This window comes from Chroicocephalus ridibundus, chromosome 2, assembly GCF_963924245.1.
Source record: "Chroicocephalus ridibundus chromosome 2, bChrRid1.1, whole genome shotgun sequence".
Taxonomy (NCBI): domain Eukaryota; kingdom Metazoa; phylum Chordata; class Aves; order Charadriiformes; family Laridae; genus Chroicocephalus; species Chroicocephalus ridibundus.
The window spans coordinates 14625274-14644386 of NC_086285.1; the positions used below are offsets into that span (position 1 = coordinate 14625274).

At 36.1% G+C, this 19113-nt stretch overlaps 1 long non-coding RNA gene across 2 annotated transcripts in view; it reads left to right on the forward strand.

The window, feature by feature from the left end:
- The first annotated feature begins 15501 nt into the window (after positions 1–15501).
- LOC134510569 (uncharacterized) overlaps positions 15502–19113 on the forward strand; it is a 62862-nt gene continuing 59250 nt past the window's right edge. For both annotated transcript variants that reach the window (XR_010069660.1, XR_010069661.1), the window contains exon 1: positions 15502–15761. This is a non-coding gene — a long non-coding RNA (uncharacterized LOC134510569). The remainder of the gene's footprint in view (positions 15762–19113) is intronic.

Sequence of the window (19113 nt, forward strand, 5' to 3'; positions counted from 1 at the left end):
ACAACAAAGGTCAGTTAGTGTTCCTTCATTTTATACTACAGGATAGTTTAATAAATCTATTTAAATATCTACTCTCCAAATGCATGAGATGTTTAAAGGAAGAATTTAACATACTATTTTAGAACACCTGTCTTCATGGTGCTCAAGAAATAAGAACATACACCTTTTTGCTTTCAAAAAATTTAAAGTACACTAAGGACAATAAATTCCTCCCTACTCCCCTCTGTTCTTGCTCTGTTTAAGCAACTTTTGCAGGCTTAGCTTAAGACCAGATGGTGGCAGAATGTTAGCAAACCTGACAGCATAATTTGTCAGCATAAAACCATTTGAAATGGACATCCTCAACATTCTGCTTTTTAAGCATATATTCATCTGAAAGCTCTCGTTCAAAATACAGTTATTTAATGCACTTCACTGAGACAAAGAAATAATACAAACTGCCTAGGGACCAGCATGTATGGGAAACGTCAAATTTCCATCAAAAGGTGGCTTTCTATTTCTGCTAAGCTTAATTTATATGCCATGAGTTTTTACACTTGAAAATGTTGGCATGAGATCTCACAGGTACAAATAAAGCAAGATTAATGCTTCCTTGTTTTCTAGTGAATAGTAAAGCATGCCCTACCAACTTGCATTTCAAATGAATTGCCAATAAAGTAGATTGGGAATTGCAATTAGTTACTTAATGTGTGTAGGTAGTTAAAATAGCTTTAGGAGAATTGAAGTGTAAATGAAGCTATGTGCCATTCTGTTAACCTGTGCTTTCATTCATTTCATTAGCACACTATTTCAATATCCATGTAGAACTAGGTGATTTAAAAACTCACCATCATCATCCAACATATGCATCACCACAGCTGTTCCCATTTATGTAAGGCATTTAGTCGTTTTGTCTTCAAGATCCAGTTGTGCTTAAGATTCAGGCAGCTTTCATACCTTTCAGTAAATTAGCAGCATGAGTCCTGTACAACTGATGGGAAAGTTCAAGTCTGGGCCAACGCAGGCCTCTGTTTCAGGGTGATCTAAATAGCTCTAAAAGCCCAGTGACTGTATTGACTAGAGCTCCACTGATACCAGCAGGGTCTTAGACACCTTGTTGACACACATATACCTGAATTTTGATGTTTCCAAACCCCGCCCTTGATTTGTCTCTTTATTAAATGGCAAGATGCTTGGAGACTTGTAAGTACAAGGTTCCTGAAAGAAATAAGGAGTAATTACAATCAAGCTTTAACTTAGTTCTGACTTGATTTGAAGTATGTTGAAGAGCTGTATTACAGGATATGTCAGCATGCAACATTTTCACTGGAATTGACTACAGGTAGAGACCTTTCACCCTTTTAGCCTCTCCTCTTTCTTTTCTTTTAGTAATTCTGTATTTGATTATGGCTGTTACTTATGTATGTGAGACTGCACCAAAATAACCGAGAAAGGATTTGGGCTCTAAATCCCTGATTTTTAAAAAGCATCCACTACCTCCTAATGGTCCCAGTGTGGCAAACAAAGTGCCTGGCAGCTTTGAAAACGTGTCCATTATTAACTTCTTAAAATAGCACACAAAGTCAGTAAAGAAAAGAGCATGAACATCTAACTGGAATTTTCCACTCGTGGTGGGTTTTTTGCACTACTGTGCAAACATACATCTCTGCTTCACCCACCTGAGGGAAAAGGCGCTGAGACATGGAGTGAAGAAACAGCGTAACTGTTCTTCGGTGTAACCAGATGACCTTGGTAGTGTGGAGTCCAGATTTCTATGCACAACCGAATGCCGCACCATGATGGTTGCATCTGATAACATGTTGAAGCCATGTGTGCTCCCAGCTTTTAATAGGGCTGTATAACAGTTGAACAGATAGTTTTGTAAGCTTCTAATAGATATGATACATTCCTTCATTGCAGCTTGAATTCTCTGACCTTGAAGTGATACGTTGCAGCTCACAGAGGCTTATTTCTTTCCCCAGAAATGAAAGGTGATTGGATGACAAAGGCATCTGCGCCATTGATTTTTAGCATAAGGTGAGGAGAAACTTGCTCTTGAGGTGATATGACAGATTATACGATATACTGTGTTATATTTATGGGACTGTTTTATAAACAATAGCATGACAAGAGAATCTCAAGATTCAGTTATAACCAACACAGAACAAATATATGCGGGAAAGGGATACATCATTATTTGGCCACAGAGGTGCAAACTCGATGAAACATAACAAACAGACTTACTAGATGGATGTGTGGTTATACCAGTCGTCCTAGAGACCGAATAAATCCATATATATGAGGTAAAGCCTCTTCCCCCATCTGAAGAAAACATTAAATAAAGTAAAAAAAAAACCAACAGGTATCTTGAGAGAAAAAAGAGGTACCTGGTAACGCTCCTTTTTGTCTCTTTAAACCTGATACACAGCAGATCAGGTTTTCATAAGATCTTTGTTTACCTGTGATTAACATCTGCAGTTGAAAAGAAAAGCTCTTCTCACGCTATTTTAATCTCTGCACTTACTTAGATTCTAAGCAATTTGTTTGTGTCTACATTTGAATACGGAAAGGTAATCCTAGAGTTGTCCAGCACTGTCACTTACAAATGACTGCCCATTATTCATACAAAAGAAGTTATTTATAACTTGGTCACTATTAGAATACGGAGATTTACAACTTGTTTATTTTAGGCTTGGTAAATTGCCCTTAGGTTGATGAGCTGATAATTACTTGTTTCTTTATTCAACTGATGGCTCAGGGGATAGACATAATATTAGTTATTTGCTTTAACAATCAGGAAATTGTTCAATTTGTGCTCTAATTGACTAAATTACACCTGTGGAGGTCTAAAGAATTTTCATTATCACCTGTGTGAAAGCAGAATGTGTCCTATTCCCTACGTCTATGTGTTTTTTTCCTATTTTAACCCCATAATTACCAGTTCTGTGTATATCAGTACAATGAAATTGCAATCATTTCCAAGCTTTAATATTTGGATGTATGCCAGCAACTGCAACACTTGATCAATCCTGCTTTACGCTGTTTTGATCCATTTTCCTTTCAGAGTTACAGTTCCATAAAATCCACAAACATAATTCAAAACCCAGAGCGAAACCCCAGAAGTAGCAGCAAAATAAAAATATTTTCTTAGAAAGAGATAAAATGTGCAAAGTAGTTTATCTAAACAAAATGTAAAACTTCATTTTGAGAGGACTGAAATAAGTTTGTTGTACCTAGGAAAAAACAGACCTCTCAAAGTTACATCATAACATATATTTAATGGCTATATCTATCAGGTCTATTTATATGATAAATTCTCTAGGGCAGGCATCTTGTACATTGGAACAAAAGACTATCCTCTCGATTTTCCCTTGGGTGTTAAAATAGTAAACACAATAATAAACTGACCTGCAGTCTTCTGGCTGAAAACACACTTTTTATGTCTCCCTACGTATTTCAGGTTAACTCTACCAGCTATCTATCCCTGAACCACTAAAATGGTTTCTCTTGTCCCAGTTACTTCATGGAGAAAAAGACCACTAAATTAATTTCCATTTAAAATGGGATTATTTTTGTGTTGCATCCAAAACCAGGCAAGGAAAAAATATTCAAGCAAATTGAATTTTTTTATCTGTTTAATGTTTTCAACAAAATTATAACTCACACGATCCTCATATTTGAGAGGCAAGCAAATATAGTTACTATACCAAATTTCACAGTTTTGACATCATTCTCAGATAACTCAATAGCTTCCTCTGTTCATGGCCAGATCCATTAAGGCCACACTACACTGGCAACTCAGATAGTGGTGCATGGACCCCTGTCAGGAGTCCCTGAAGACATCTGAAGGGTAACAGTAGTCATTGGTCTAAAGTAATAAGGATTCTTATCTTCCGACTTCATATTCCAATGTATGCGCTGTATATTCTCTCTCTCTCTGCTACCGCTGTGAGTAGGTCTTTTTAGGTGTGCAGATTGAGAAAGGAGACTGATAGTCAGCAATAAGTAGCAGAAAAATATAAAAGACCTGCCAGGTGTCTCTGCTGCCTTTTGGAGCCGCTTCTAAGAGAGGACTTGAGGGAACATATTACTTCTCTTCTTCCTGTCTCATGGTCAATTAAAATTCTATTTTGCTTTTTGCTTGTCTGAAATATGTGAGCTCCTCAAGTGTACATTGTCAGCAGCTATGGATAACTGGAAGCTGTAGTTCCCACAGTGTTTAACTGACCATGTTATTTGCTGGTATAATGCCACTGATTTTCATAGGAATTCTGCTTGAGGACCTGCAGACTAACTGTTTAAGTATAGCAAGCATGACTTAAATTTCAGTGAATACAGGATAAAGAAAATTAAATCTGTAAGTAATTTTTAAACTTACAGAAAGTGTATATCAGCGAAAAGTCTTTTAGTAGATTTAGCTATTAGAAAGTAAGGATAATAGTTTAGAACTAGTAACAACGGTGTGTTTATTGGTTCTATTTTCTATAATGGTGAAACGCTTCTTTCAGTTGTGTCCTAATCTTACATTCTAGTTTGTATTTGCATATGCTAAAAGATGTTGAGCATAATGTCTCCTTCACAATGCTCCTCTTTGCAATGATCTTTTGGTTCCCAGTCAGGATCTTTAAGTATTGCAGCAATGATCATGACTTGACATAGAGGTGCACTGTTCAGAAAACCATCAAGAAAGCAAGTCATTCCAAAGATTGTGTTGAATTAAGTTGATTTTCTTAGTAACTCTGCCACCTGCAGCACTAAAGAACAAATGTCTCCATGATGGACAGGTCAAACATAGTTTTTCATAAGCTGCCCACAGCTGTTCTTTCTTTTCCTAGTGAATTAACCACTTCATTGCTGTTCATTCATGCATGTGTCATTGTAGTTTTAAGGAGAATGTGTATTCATTGAATGGAAAATGTAGCTTGAAGGTCTAGTCTTACTGAATCAGCCTCATTATCCTGAACCTACTGATATGTCTTTTAGTACTGAGGGAACTACTTATGCCTTTCACTATATGTATATGCGAGAACACATAAAGTTACTTAGGGAAAAAAATCTGAATTTTGAATAATCAGTGTTGGCAAGATCGTCAAGAAAAGGTAACAATGTTTTTTGTTGTGGTTTTTTTTGTAACTAAGCAATATTCCCTATAAGATTAAACGCAAAAAATAAAAAAAAAAAAGAAAAGAAAAAAAAAGTTAAAGAAGTGTTAGGTGATGAAAATGAGACTTAGAGCATAAGCATTTTTTTTTGTCTGTGTTGACAGTGAAGAAAACTGAGAACACATATTAAGGTTATGAGGTAATCTAAAACTAAATATAATCTACATGCCAGAAAATGTAACTTAATAGGTATTAGCAGCAGAGAGCACTGTGTGGGTTATAAAATATTGTTCTATGTATCACTTGGACCAGATGTTGGTTGGGTATTCATCTATAATTCAAGTTCGTTGTAGTCATACTAATATAAGATATGATCCATTACATTGTAGAATGGTTGGACATCAGCTAGGAGAGCTAGTTCCAGACATTATATTGCAAATAAAAAATTAAATTAAAATCCTTAAGCAATAAGAAATGACTAATTCAGTGTTCCAAGATTTTTCCAGCTGTTACTTTGCTCTGTCCTGAACATCTTATGTTAATGCTAGGATGCTTGTAATGAATAGTAGAGTCAGAGCAAATGGTTAAGATCTTTTTGATTAATTCTTTCAGGTCTTTACAATTCAACCTATTTCATTTGTTCACTTTTAAATTCACTTTCAAAATAGTTACCATACAAAAAAAAATTTAAAATTCATTGAGGTTATGAGGGGTTCAGTTTTTTAGATTTATATATATAGCTACTGAAATTCTTCCTCTTATTGGTAATTCAGATAATAGATATTCAAAATTTTAAAAGGTTATAACACTACAAGGAAAGAAAGTAAAGATCGTTCAGAAATTTCTGATTTTTACTGTATATTAGGGGAAGTAAATTTCTTATACCAAAATATTTGGTTGCAAACCATTATTTAGCTTTCTTCAAAAGTAAATCGTCCATTAGACTTCAAAAGTAAAAGGAACCAGGCTTGAGGATTCTTCAGTTCTTGGTTTACTGTTTACAAGAGAGATTAAGTAGTTCTCATTAACACATTTTTTCTGCAAGATTTCCTGCTGCATAGGTTGGAAATTTTCCATGGAATTTGTATGAAATGCCTCAATTAAAAAAAAAAAAATCTATATGCTTACCTGACCTGGCCAATTGAGTATGTTCGATAAAATATTAATCTCCTCCCCTTATACTGGGCTTCCTGGCTTAACTGCAGTTGTCTTGATGTCCCAATCTTTAATGAACCATGCCAAAAGCCTGCTGGTCATTCCTCATCTCCTTTGCAGTGTCTACACGCAACCCGTGACAGGTCATGAGTTCAACTGCCAACAATATCCTGATAAAAACTGATTGAACATAACTTTCCCAAATTGTATACCCGAGCTCCTTTTCGCAGATACAGGCAAATATTTACTCCACCTGTAGTGGACCAGGCATTTATCTTCAAACCTGTAAACTCTCAGTGCTATATAACCGTTCCTTTTCAATTAGGAGCACAAGAGATGTGATATTGCTAGCAGTGGCTGATAGGCAGTCATGAAGCCATCTAGTTATGGTCTCTTCACTCCCAGCTTCCTGCTGAGGAGCTGATACCCTGTGGTGTACTGAAATACTGAAAAGAGACAATGAAAGTACAGCTGGCTGAGGAGTACTTTATCAACAAGCTTCTTGCAGGATCTGCCTCACATTTAAACAGTCGCTTTCCATATATTATCACTTAACCAAAGCAGAATGCTTGGGCTGCATTTATGAATGCACTTCTCCTGATGGAGGACAGATGAAAAGACAGTAACTTTAGTTCATAGATTACTGTCCATTCAAATTTCAGAGTCCTTGCCTATGAGTACAGAGGTGACTCTGCCACTCTTCAAAAAATTTTCAGAAATAAAATGAAATTAGACGGTTGTCAGTGCCTATTCTAAAATTTTATTATTATATTTCTGCAGACTGTTTGATTAAAACAGTATATGTTTGCTTTAAAGCTTTATTCTAGTATTTTTTGCTTTATCTAAAATTTCAGAAAATACCAGACCTTTCTGCCTTCATATTATTATTTACAATGGAAGAGCTCATCACTATGCCATTACCATAACGGTACTCCTATCTGAGGACCCAATATTGTGTGATGAAATCACTGTGAAATTAGCAGAGAATTCAGTGACAGCAGTAATAGGTCCAAATAAGAGTCATTTAAATCCAAACAACCCCAAATAGTACTTCTATTATGCCAAAGAACAGTATAAGAAGAAGATTTCCTGTGATATTAGCTGAATCACCAAGGTGTTGCTTCAACAGCCAAATTGATGGACATACAGATTAAATTATGTGTATTGTCCATCATTTAATTTTATGCTTAGAGAGAAAGATCTTTTAAGGTAATTCACAAATTTTACATTTACATTTAAGCAGTGAATTTTTTGCAGTGTACCTCAAGGAAGAAGTGGCTTGAGTTCAAGCTGTAATTAAAATGTTTCTTTTATCATCTTTAGCATAGCCCACAGAGAATTTGAAGCAGCAGCAAGCCTGTTAAACAAGATAAAATATGGTAACATATACTTTTTCTGACAAGAAGTTTACCAGTTTTCATGATCTTATATAAATAAACCCAGAAATCTGTGCCAAGGCTTGTGGACTCTCTAATGGAATGTAAAATCTTCCAGCAGGAGTAAGCAAGCATGATAAGGCAATTAACGCTATAGCTGTCTTTGTTGACAATTGCCAAGTAAGATATAAAGAACAAATTATTCCAGGTAACTCATTCGAAGAAAGATCAAGGATTGTTGTGTTTCTATTTAGCCTAGCTGAATATGATTATCTGTATTTAGGAAAAGGCCATACAACTGAAGTGAGCAACTTCTTTCATAGGCTGTCTTTTAGCAACAACTCAGGAGTGGATATTTTAGATTGATAAATTTCATTATAAGAGGAACAAATTTAATTATCTTGCATATGTTACATTTTCTGAGAATAAGATAAATAAGTGATTGTTTTACACTTTCGTATGCACACAAACATAAAAAGTTGACTAGTTATTGGCAAATGTTGGGGCAAATGCAACCCTACCTAAAACATTTTTTGATTAATTTCAAGGGGGTGTTCTCTACAGTCTTAAAAAACTTCTGTGGACTAAGAAAAATTACATTTATTACAGTGTATTGAACTAGCCTCTCCGATGTAAATATGTTTACACTGAGTAATTCTTGATTACTCCCCCAGAGGATATGAAACCTGTCCACTTTAGGACTGACCACAAGGAGGTCACTGAAACACAACCCGTATTTCTTTATCTGTACAAAGTTCAACTTAAAATCATTGTCGTCAAAAATACACTAACTTGACTTAAAACACAATTGCTTTTGGTTTGTCTGCTTGTTTATCCTAACATTCATTAGCTCTGAGTAAACACTGAGACTTTTTTAAAATTCCTTATTGCCCAATACAGTGGGAGTAGTTAGTTTAGTGCAGTGTTTCCATTACTGCTGTCACTAACGTTTCAGGTTTTCCCCCTGGTAAGTAAGTAATTTGGCCCATTTTAAAGTGTCTAATCTAATGGGCTCAGTCTAATGGTGAGTTTGAACTGAGTTTCTCTACAGGGAGAACTCGTTTGTGTGGAATAAAGGTTTACAGTATTTTGCCCACTTGTATTCACAAATGTAGACAGTTCTTCAGTGACTTAAGTGAAGAAGAAATAAAACTTTCAACAGATTAGGACTAAAATGACTTCTGGATCGATTCTTGTTTTTTCTGGACTAATAACGTGACATTTCACTCGATTGCAATAGAAGAGAAATATATTCAATGTATGGCAGTATAATTATTATTACTATTTATGAATCCAGGCTTCCAACACATCTAAATAGAATCAATATTCATTCATTTTTAAGGGTGAAGCTACTTAGTAAACTTTCAGGTTGGGCTGAAAAAAATATTTTAGTTTGTTCCAACTGTATTTTTTCATTTAATGTGTGTTATATTCCCTTTATGACATAAATAGATTGATTACTCTAAAAATATTCCATTATTCTGCCTTTTTATTTTTTTAAATCAGGTCATAAACTCATAAAATTTAAAGGCATGTTTCCTCATATTTCCAGATGTCTGCATACCTACCTATCCTGGAGGTTGTATTGCTTAAGGGATCTTTGTGGGTTTGGCTCTTCCATTTCTATATTTCACAACACTTGGCAGACAGTTTTACTGTGGCTCTGTTTTGTTTTGTAATTGGGCAGAGTGGCTACAGCAAATCTTGTAACCAATATGTTGAAAGGTTAACAAAATACACAAAGCCCTCTCTGCTGTCAGAAGAGCTTCTCAGAGTCCTGTTTTTCTCAAAGCTCTTGTGAATCGAGTTTTCTCTAATTTGTAACAGTCTTTGTGAGAAAGTGGCTTACTTTTAAAAGACATTTGTCAAAACAGCATTTTGGAGTTCCATGCAGATCTCAGAGGCTGCAACACGAGAATCTACTCAGACAGGATAAACTTTTCAAGTTACCTCTTTCCATGTCTAGCTAGGGAAGTGGAAGAATATCAGATATTGAAGACTTATACCTTGGGAGGGCTCCTGTGAGCACAGGAATCCCACAAAGAGGTATTTTCTCTATCCTCACCCTTTACGTCCTGCTTTTGAACAAAATGCAGGTCTCACTCTGATCCCATGTGCCAGATGAGCCAGCTGTTGCATGAAAAATTAACAAGGTCTGCACTTGGCTGGGTAAAAGTGTGAGCTTGTCCATCAGTTCTGCTGTGTATGAGATTCTCTGTGTGACAGATGCTGCAACGTTGTCCCTGGTTTTAAGGAAAACATAATCATGTGCTCTGTTAATGTGAGCATGTTTAATGACTCCTAATTTTTAAAAAGTTCTTTATATTTTTAAATAACTAGTTTTATTCTTGCTGGTAAACTCTGCTTGTCCTTTGACTATTATTTCCTTCCCAAGGAGCCAATATAAAGAGATAAACACTCCGATAGAAGAGCACAGAAGCACACCAAACTCCAACACAACATTTTTTCCCCTTGTCATTTCCCATTGTCCCACAAGGAGATGAACTTCACTAAATAAGAATTTCTGTTTAGTTCAAGCTTGGATAAAATAAATGCGTAATGCTTTTTGCAGTTTAGCCTGCGTAAAAATTCAGGTGACTGCCAACATTTAACAGGATTCATAGCATTTAACGTTACCAATATGCCAAGCTACTGGCTAATCTTAAATTCCGTACTTGACTGATTTTTTTATTTCCAAGAGGCCAGGCCTTGATCAGCCATTCCATCTCTGATCTTATTATTTTATTCAATAATAGTTAACTTAAATACATTCAATGTATTTTTTCAACCTTGCTCACATTTTGTGCTTATCTGATGATTTCATAAAGAAAATAGAAATGCTGTACATTTGATACAAAATGTGTAATAAGCCATGGTTCTCTCTTTCAAGAAATTAAGAGTAAAATCTGCTTCTAATTAATGTCAGTACTTTGACGGATTTGGCACCACTACCTCATGTTGATCCTGGCAACATTTATTCACAAAAATGGGTTTATAACCTGTAATCAGTTCAATCCCAATTTCTCCTTGTATTATTTATTTACACTATGCTAGTATCTAGAAACTTTAATGAAGACCAGACATGTATTAAAAGAGAGATTTATGCAAAATATTTCAACTAAAAGAGTCTGTGTCCTAAGTCAATAGTTAAATGCAGAAAGGAAAGGACAAGAAAAGACAATCTTTGGGGAATGAAGTCGCTGGCTCCTGTCACACAGAATGCCCAAGGACAAGAAAAGAGAGATCTCACACTGAAAAATTTCAACATAGTGCTTCATCAACAGGACTGTGTTCTTAAATCAATAAAATACCAGTTATTGTTATGTGCAACCTGGCAATCAAAACCATATGTCTTCATTTTATCACCTTGGACATCAGTAAGAACCTCATTAATGACTTTCAATAAGGAATAGATCAGTCCCATGAGGCTAAGAATTTCTGAGATGAAGGTTCATCACTTATCCCAAGAAGGGCTCTGTATTTTTCATCAAGACTTCACCCAAATTTTATAAAGTCTGTAGTGTACATAATGTTATAAACATACTGCATTAAGTTGGAGCATGAGAGAATGTGATGTTGCAGTGAAAATACTGCTGCAGTGATGAGTATGCAACAGCAAAACAAACAGCTAAGAAAGGAGAGGCTTGTGCTTCAGTTACAAATGTAATCTGATTATAAGTTTTTTGCTCCCTGATTATGAAGTGTACAGGTTTTATGAAAGCTGTAAATTCCACAGCTTCCATTACCAACTTCCACTACCAGCTCCGAGTTGTACTTATGCTGTATCTGATGGCCTGATTACTGCCTGATCATCTTAATTCCCAGAGGTCCTTTAAGCGCAAGCTGTGGTTCAGGTGTGCCATGCCTTTCATATCTTCCTATAAGGCACTCCCAGTATGGAGAAGGTTTTCTGGGTGTGTACTTGATTTGCACAGGGAGGCCAGACACCTACTGCACTTGCACAAATGATCTGCACAGCACACACCTACAGGAGGTCTTATCTCTATCCTTCTCATGCATAGCAGGAGAAATGTTGCAGCAGATAGTCCTCAGTTACAGGTGAGGTGATGATCTAGAAAGCCTGGCACCACTGTTATTGATAATAAGATTTTTAATGATTAGAAAATGGGATTTTTTTTTTACATTGAGTGCACGCATATGGATAGAAGTACTCTGAGCAGGTAGGTTCATAGAAGTGGCCTCGCTTCATATGGGGTAGAAATAGAAGGCGTCTAAATATCACCAGTGTAACCTACTGTACTTGATCAGTAGATGCTTTCTCAGTTTGATGCACCTTCTGCTTACTGACTTCCTTCACAAACACAAACCCAGCACTTGTTAAATAAATAAATAATTATTATTTTTCATAATAATACTAGGAAAAAAAAAAAAAAAGAAAAGCCAAAGATAGATGGTGCCTGTCACCCTAGAGTTACTGTACACACTTAGACTTGGAGATCCAAATCCTAAACCCCACATATTTTCATTTGAAGAGAACTGAATACACAAAAAGCCGTAATTTACAGAGGGGGAAGCAGTAGGATTACAAGCCTTTCCTCACGAACTATTTTCTCCTAGAATATTTTTATCATTTTGTACTTAATATTTTAAACAACTTATTGTTAAGACACATAAGTTCTGTTGCACAGACTGATGCAGCAAGGTATAAATCAACAAATAACTAGAACTTGAGTTCCACAAGTTTCCATATTCCCATGCATAACTTTGAGGAGCACGGAAGCAGTAGATCCATATTTTCACAACACTATGCCTAATTCAGCAAACCTAATAAGCTACTGAATGAGCAGCTGGCCACTCACATTATTCACATATTTTGGACTAGGTTGTACCTATTATAGCTGTATAATTTCTAATTGTTTCTGTTACAACAGCAGGCTCAGGAGTGGCTCAATTTTTGATATTCCAGTTCAATATGAGAAGTATTCTTCATCTGTGGCTTTGGATCACTTGCTGTTTCTGAGGTGATGTATGCTGAGCAAATAAAAGAGCAGTTAATAGTGTAAGACATTCAGAACATGTTTCCAGAGGAGAGAAGCAATGTATCACAATTAACAGCCCATACTGAGCCTTTCACTGCCCCCCAGACCTTCAAAGATTGTGCCTCATGGCTTTGTTCTCCCTAAAGAAAGAGCTGGTATACATCACCTCAACTGAATCAAGCTTCTGACATATCTTATATGGTTATGTGTCAAACAGGAAATGTTGAAAAATAGCCTAAATTACTGTCCTAAAGTACTTGCAGTCTGCATTAGCTCTTTAAACAGATGTGTTGCTGCTAGTGTTACTTTTATTTTTGTCACATTTCTGTTTACACAAACTGATACTTAACTGGAATTCATGCTGGGCATCCATTAATGTCTTTCCATATAATCTAAAACCGTAACAGATGTTATTAGTCTTCAAAAGGGATTATGGATTTTTTTTTTCACCATAGACAAAAATATCATACTAGTCTGGGCAAGAAAGAAGCCAAACTGATCCATACAGCCATGAAAAGCTGTGAGGGAAAATGCAGTTATTGACGGTTGTATGTAGTGTTATATATTCTGTATGCCTGCATATAGGATATATACTATAAAGAAGACTTACAAATTTTACAGAAAAGTATTTTGTTCTGGTTTTACCATTCTCCTGATGAGAAATAATGATCTAACATCTGCTGTGCAGTCAGAGAAAGCTTTCTGTCTGTCGCCTATTCACTATAGTATTTGCCACAGTGTGTAGTTATTAGGAATAGGTGGAAGAAATCACACCTGTTAGCTTTAGGAGCCTGACCTCAGCGATTAGGCTCCCTATACTCTGTGAAGAAAGGTGGATATTTTCAAGGGGCTATTCAGAATACCTGTATTAGGCAGCAATTAGGATTCCCACTTCAATTCTTTGAATTGCCTCTAAATGTAACTTTCTCTGTTAACAGTGTCAGGAGCCTAAAAGTCCTCAGGCTTGGCCATAGGAACACCCTCTTTGGCTGTTGCATACTCTTTCTGAAGGGAACTAGCTGTGAATGAATCTCTTTAATTTCATGCATGTAGTTTATAGACACTAGATAACACAGTTACAGAAACTGTCGATAAGTCTGAAAATTTTCCTTAGTGGCTACTTTTAGAAGATATGTCTGTAATCATTATTATTCAAGGTTTAATTTCTCTGATTTGACGTTCTTGTCCTTCATAGACTTATCTACGTGATGGAAACTCACAGAGCTGTATTAAATTCACAAACTCATTTTGCTCAGGCCACTAGTGAACATGAGAATTAGTGCACCTCTTTGAGTCGACGTGAAAACTCTGTGCAGTCTTAACCAAAAGAATGCAGTAAATGTTTATAGATTCGTTTATACTTACTCATACAAATATTGTCAAGAAAATATTAATTTTCATACCTGTTCATGACAGCAAAATATATTTCTGGACAAAAAATGAATGAAGAATTTTAATGTCTAAATTTAAAAATTCACACTAAAAACTCATTTTAAGAGTTAGTCTGTGTAAATCTAAGAAGTACTGTCAAGCTATAGGTTAAAAGTATATATCCAATCAAAATGAATACTTCTCAGTTCTGGATAGCGAAGTACCTGCAAAAACTTCGCAAGTATCTGCTGGATGAATTCTGGAAAATAAGACAAATTAAAATTCTGTGATTTAACAAAATTTCAACAAATTAGGTATGCATGTTACATTACTCACAACTTCATATAAATTTGCTAAATAGTATTTCACAAGCAAAAGAGAGAACTGCTGAAGGTATTCAGGTAGATGAACATACTAAACATATTGAACAAGCTGAAGTAATTGAACTGTGTAATTAAAAATGCATAGTCTGAGAAAAAATATACAATTCCTGTTGAACACAATGGGATTTGGTGGAAACCTAGAGCCTCCAATATGTACAGTACTGTAGTGTTTCAAAAACATTAAAGAGTTCAAAAAGGTTGTAAAATATTCAGCATTAAAACTTATGGCATTACTATAGGAAAAATGTTTTATCTATTTTGGGACTTGCAATACGCTGCACAAGAACTTTCCCCCCTCTATGCCAGTAAACCAGTACCATCTAACACCAAATGTAATTAGTTACAAATTGGCTGTTACAACTTAATTAAACTTCCTTGCCTCTCTGCTGCTTAAGCAACATGTAGATTCTTTTATGTACTTGCCAATTAGTGCATGGGGATTCTGCTTTCTAATTGGATAAAAAAGTAATAAACTGAGCAGTGTGCTGTTGATATCCAGAATCGACTTTGTTAAAAAAATAGTGGAGACAGGTTTAATGCTTCAAATATTTATCTCAATTGAAATTGATTAAAACAATTTGAGGTTCCATTAGATATAGATACAATCCTTTTGTTAACAAAGTCCATCTGGTCTAAGAAAGAAAATTAAGATTCACTAATTGAAATTTGGAAGCTTTTTTCCAAACATGCATAATTCATACTGACAGAAAACAGAAGCTGCTATTCACCACAAACTGTCAAGTAGATGAATGTTTAATTTAGATGGAATTTAAGATTTCACCCAGCAAGAATCTACAAATGCTTATAGTAAGTCACAGTCTGAGAAAAGAAAATCTGTTCTCTTTTTACTGGCACAGTAAGAAAATCTTCTCTTTTTCACTGTGAAGCCATCTTAACCTTAAATGGCACCACATTTGACCTTTCTCATTGCCAGTACTGGAAGGACCTTCCAGACCATGAGCATTATTCAGCTGTGCAATTCTGCAACTTCATTAGCCAGTGATTCTCCTTTTTTTAGCTTGTCATATATTTACAGAATGCTGCTTTTGTGTCAGGATGTATTTCCATTTTATAGGAGGGCTACATTTAAGTATTCCTCTCCTTGGTTACCGTTCTTCCCTACTGCCCTGTACTCTGTCTCTCAAAAAGCAATCTCGGATCAGATCATTTATTCAGCCCACAAAGTGGTACCGCAAACTGAGCAGACCACAAACTGCGATGAAGGCTGGGAACAAGTAGCTGCAGAGAAGATGGGCCAGGAAATTTTAGGTCATTGTGACCACCACACACTTGACATCACAGGACTATGGCAAGAGGGACATTAGCATAAATCCTCTCTGCCTCAGCTCTCCACCAAACCCTGGGACAGCCACAGGTGACCTTCTTCTCTTTCAGGTATGATATTTACCTTTATTCATCATTTCTGAGCTGCTTTTTCATTGTCTTGACATTTTTAAACATGAATGAAACTATCACTTTTTCCTGAAGAAGTGTAGAAAGTGTCTTGTATCAACCATATTGTTCAACTCAAAACATGTTTAGCTTTTGAAGGATATTTGCCTGAATAAACATCCACAAAATAATGAAAGTTTGGCCTTCATGGAAGACACTGGCAATTCTATCACTGTTTTTATTGGTGTTATATTTTGTTACCCATGTACCATTCACTGCTTTTGAAAAAAAAAAAAATTTAGATCTGAAACATAGTAGGTATCAAGTGGTGATGGGGGGAAGAAACTGGTGAAAGAGATGCCATAATTGAAATTTTCGCTTCTGCTTTACAGTATGCTCTGGATGTATTTTGTATCAAGAGAGAGCTTTGCTGAGCTAAGATAAATAATCGCTCACATCAATGTACTCAGGCAAGAAAAAATCAAAGCCATAGCACTCTGAAGGAAGCACAGGTGGTTTCTGTTCTCAGTGAACATCCTGCCTATGAATACATACAGTAAAGGTAGTAGAAGTGAGGTCTAATTTGATGATAATTCGAAGAGGAGAAAAATTATTAGAAAGACAGGTATAAATAAGTGCTGTGTAGATTCAACAAAGTCACATAATAGAGTGGAAAACAATTGTCCTTCGGTCTACATAGCTCCAGTGAGGAATAAATACTCAAAATGAAATAATACAATGACACTACAGGAGCTGAAGAATAAGATTTCAGCCAGCGGCGATGTGGAAGGTGCCTGACCTAATTCAGGTATTTACCCAGACGCATCCACAAAGAATTCCATAGTGGCTAATTTAGCCTATTCCTCAGGTACCTCAACCCATCTAGAAAAACTCATCCTATGCTTCTGGGATATGAGAGATTCAAATCTTCTTCTTCTCCCTCTGCTAGACCCAGAGGATGGATCTTATATGATCTATAAGCCAGGAAATTTCTTTTTCTTCAGTTTTCTCAGTAGCTATAAATCCATCCTGACAACAATAAAAGTTTTATTTAAGAAACAACAAAACTAAGTTAATAACAGTGATTATTCACAAAAAAATAGTATATCTTATTCACGAAAAAATTCTAATTATTAATAATTTTGGACTGAACAGGATAGAATTATTTTTCAATAAATGACCTGTTCACTGATTAACATTTCCTTCAAAAATGAGGTGCATTTATAGAGCCCTGAGGAGAAAGCTGAAAGATTGCTGAAAGCATACCCTTCCCCAGCAAATGCAAGGATTTTTCTACTTTCTCAGCTTGTAATTTTCTCTAGAAAGTGTTATAACCCTCCTGGTTTTTATATATACAGGGCCAAATGCAGAAACACGTCGTCTGATATATATCTTAGATTTCTCTCTTATGACTATTTAAACTATGCAGCTGGTAGCTAGAAAAAGAACATATTTGACACAATCCACAGATCAGAGGAACAGAGAGAGCTTCTCAGACGGTGTTATTCTGAACCCCCACATATCCAAATAAGAGATAAGAGGCCCTAACTCAAAACAGCCTTTATGTTCTAATTTTATGTGACATACAGCACCAAATCGGGGTGGCAGAATAAACCTGCGTCCTATGATGCAAGTCTTTGGGATTTAAATGGGATTTTTAATTTTTTTTTTAATTTTTAGATAATATTGATTATTTCACATTTTTCAGCTGTATTTTTGTATTAGTGGAAATATGGTCTGCATGACCTAAAAGCCAGTTACACTCTTTTACTTCTCTGAATAGAAGGATGTTTCCAAGGGAACCACTTGTAGTCCTGTCATCTGGGCTGTAGCCATTTAGCCACTGCTACCTTGAATATATTTGAATATATTTTCTCACTCCTTGCAAATTCTCTGAAAGGTTTCTTTCCTTTGTGCCCCCAGTCTCACTTGCTACCCGCCCACCCTCCTGCTCTTTTTTCAACACTTTCTTGCCACTATGAACTCTATAGCAAAAAGCAAATACAGGCCTTTTCCACCACAAGCGTCTTTTAATTGCCACACTGCTCTCAGGCTATGGAAAACCATAGCTAGATTCCTACTGCAGCCTTAATGAAGTGACAAGTGGCTTAGTATAAAAACTAACATCATGGTTAACACCAAGTAGTACTATTAATGGAGCATACAAATCCAGTTTTCCCACGTTAGCTCATAACTATCAGTCTGAGGTTAATCACCCATTTTTCTCATTTATGTCTTCGTGCACGGACCAGTTTTTAACTATTAGCTAGAAGCTCAGGCCCTACACTTTGCAATAAAAAAAATAAAACCAATATTCAAAAATTAAACAGCTAAAGCAGATTTGCTGAACATATGCATTCCATTTGCGACGTTATTTGAGGTCCCAATTTCAATTCTTGATTAAATATGCTTTTTTCACTAGTTGAGTAGAGTTGCAGCTGATAGACGACCAGGAGGAATGATTTATTATGGACCTGTCTTTCACAAAATAGGTCCTCCCACTGCTATTTACCCCAGCAGCTGTCAGAAGGGACAGATTTCTTTTAGTAAACTACAGTCTCAGTCCCAAGTACTTGGAGAAGAACTGTCAGATTATTCAATACATATAATACAGATGCTGACTGTGCTTAAAGCACAATCATAGCCCTTCAAAGCAAATTTAAATTCTCCCATTCACCTCAGAGTATCAGACCACAGACTTGATCCTGAAAAGGCATGGGCATTTCACTAAACCTGTTGAATGATCAAAGGCCAGGGTGCGACTTGGGGTTCTGCTGGATCAGGGTTGTTGTGTGTTCCTACAGACAGACTGTGCATTGATACATCCCACAACAGGCAAAGTCCCTAGTTATTTTTCAGGCATAGTATGGGCTATTTCCATACTGGTTTTAAGAAATAGGCCAAAGTGCTTCTCATTAGTATCAACCGGAGACATGACAGGATAAATTTCTCAATTACCTCATCTTTAAGAACTATTAAAGGTCAACTCTTTTTTCTTGGTAGCCAGAAAATGAAGCGAGATAAATTGCTGACCATATCTTTGCAGCCAGAAACATCAAACTGGATTAAAAGGATGAAATCCAACTGAACTATTGCAGAGGGTCACTGTAGTCATATAAATTGGAGTTACCTGTCTGGAATCCCTTTACGGTTACTGGACAGTTGACGAGAGGACAAGAAGCAGCATCACTCTGAATTGTAAAAACATTGTCTCTGCCTCGGTTTCTGTCAAGCTGCAAACGTTAAGCACAGTGAACATCCTAATGGCAACTACACTCTCAGAAGTAAGAACTGCAGCCAGACTTGCAACACCAGTCACAAGCCACTGAAACTCATGAAACTCACTGAAACACAT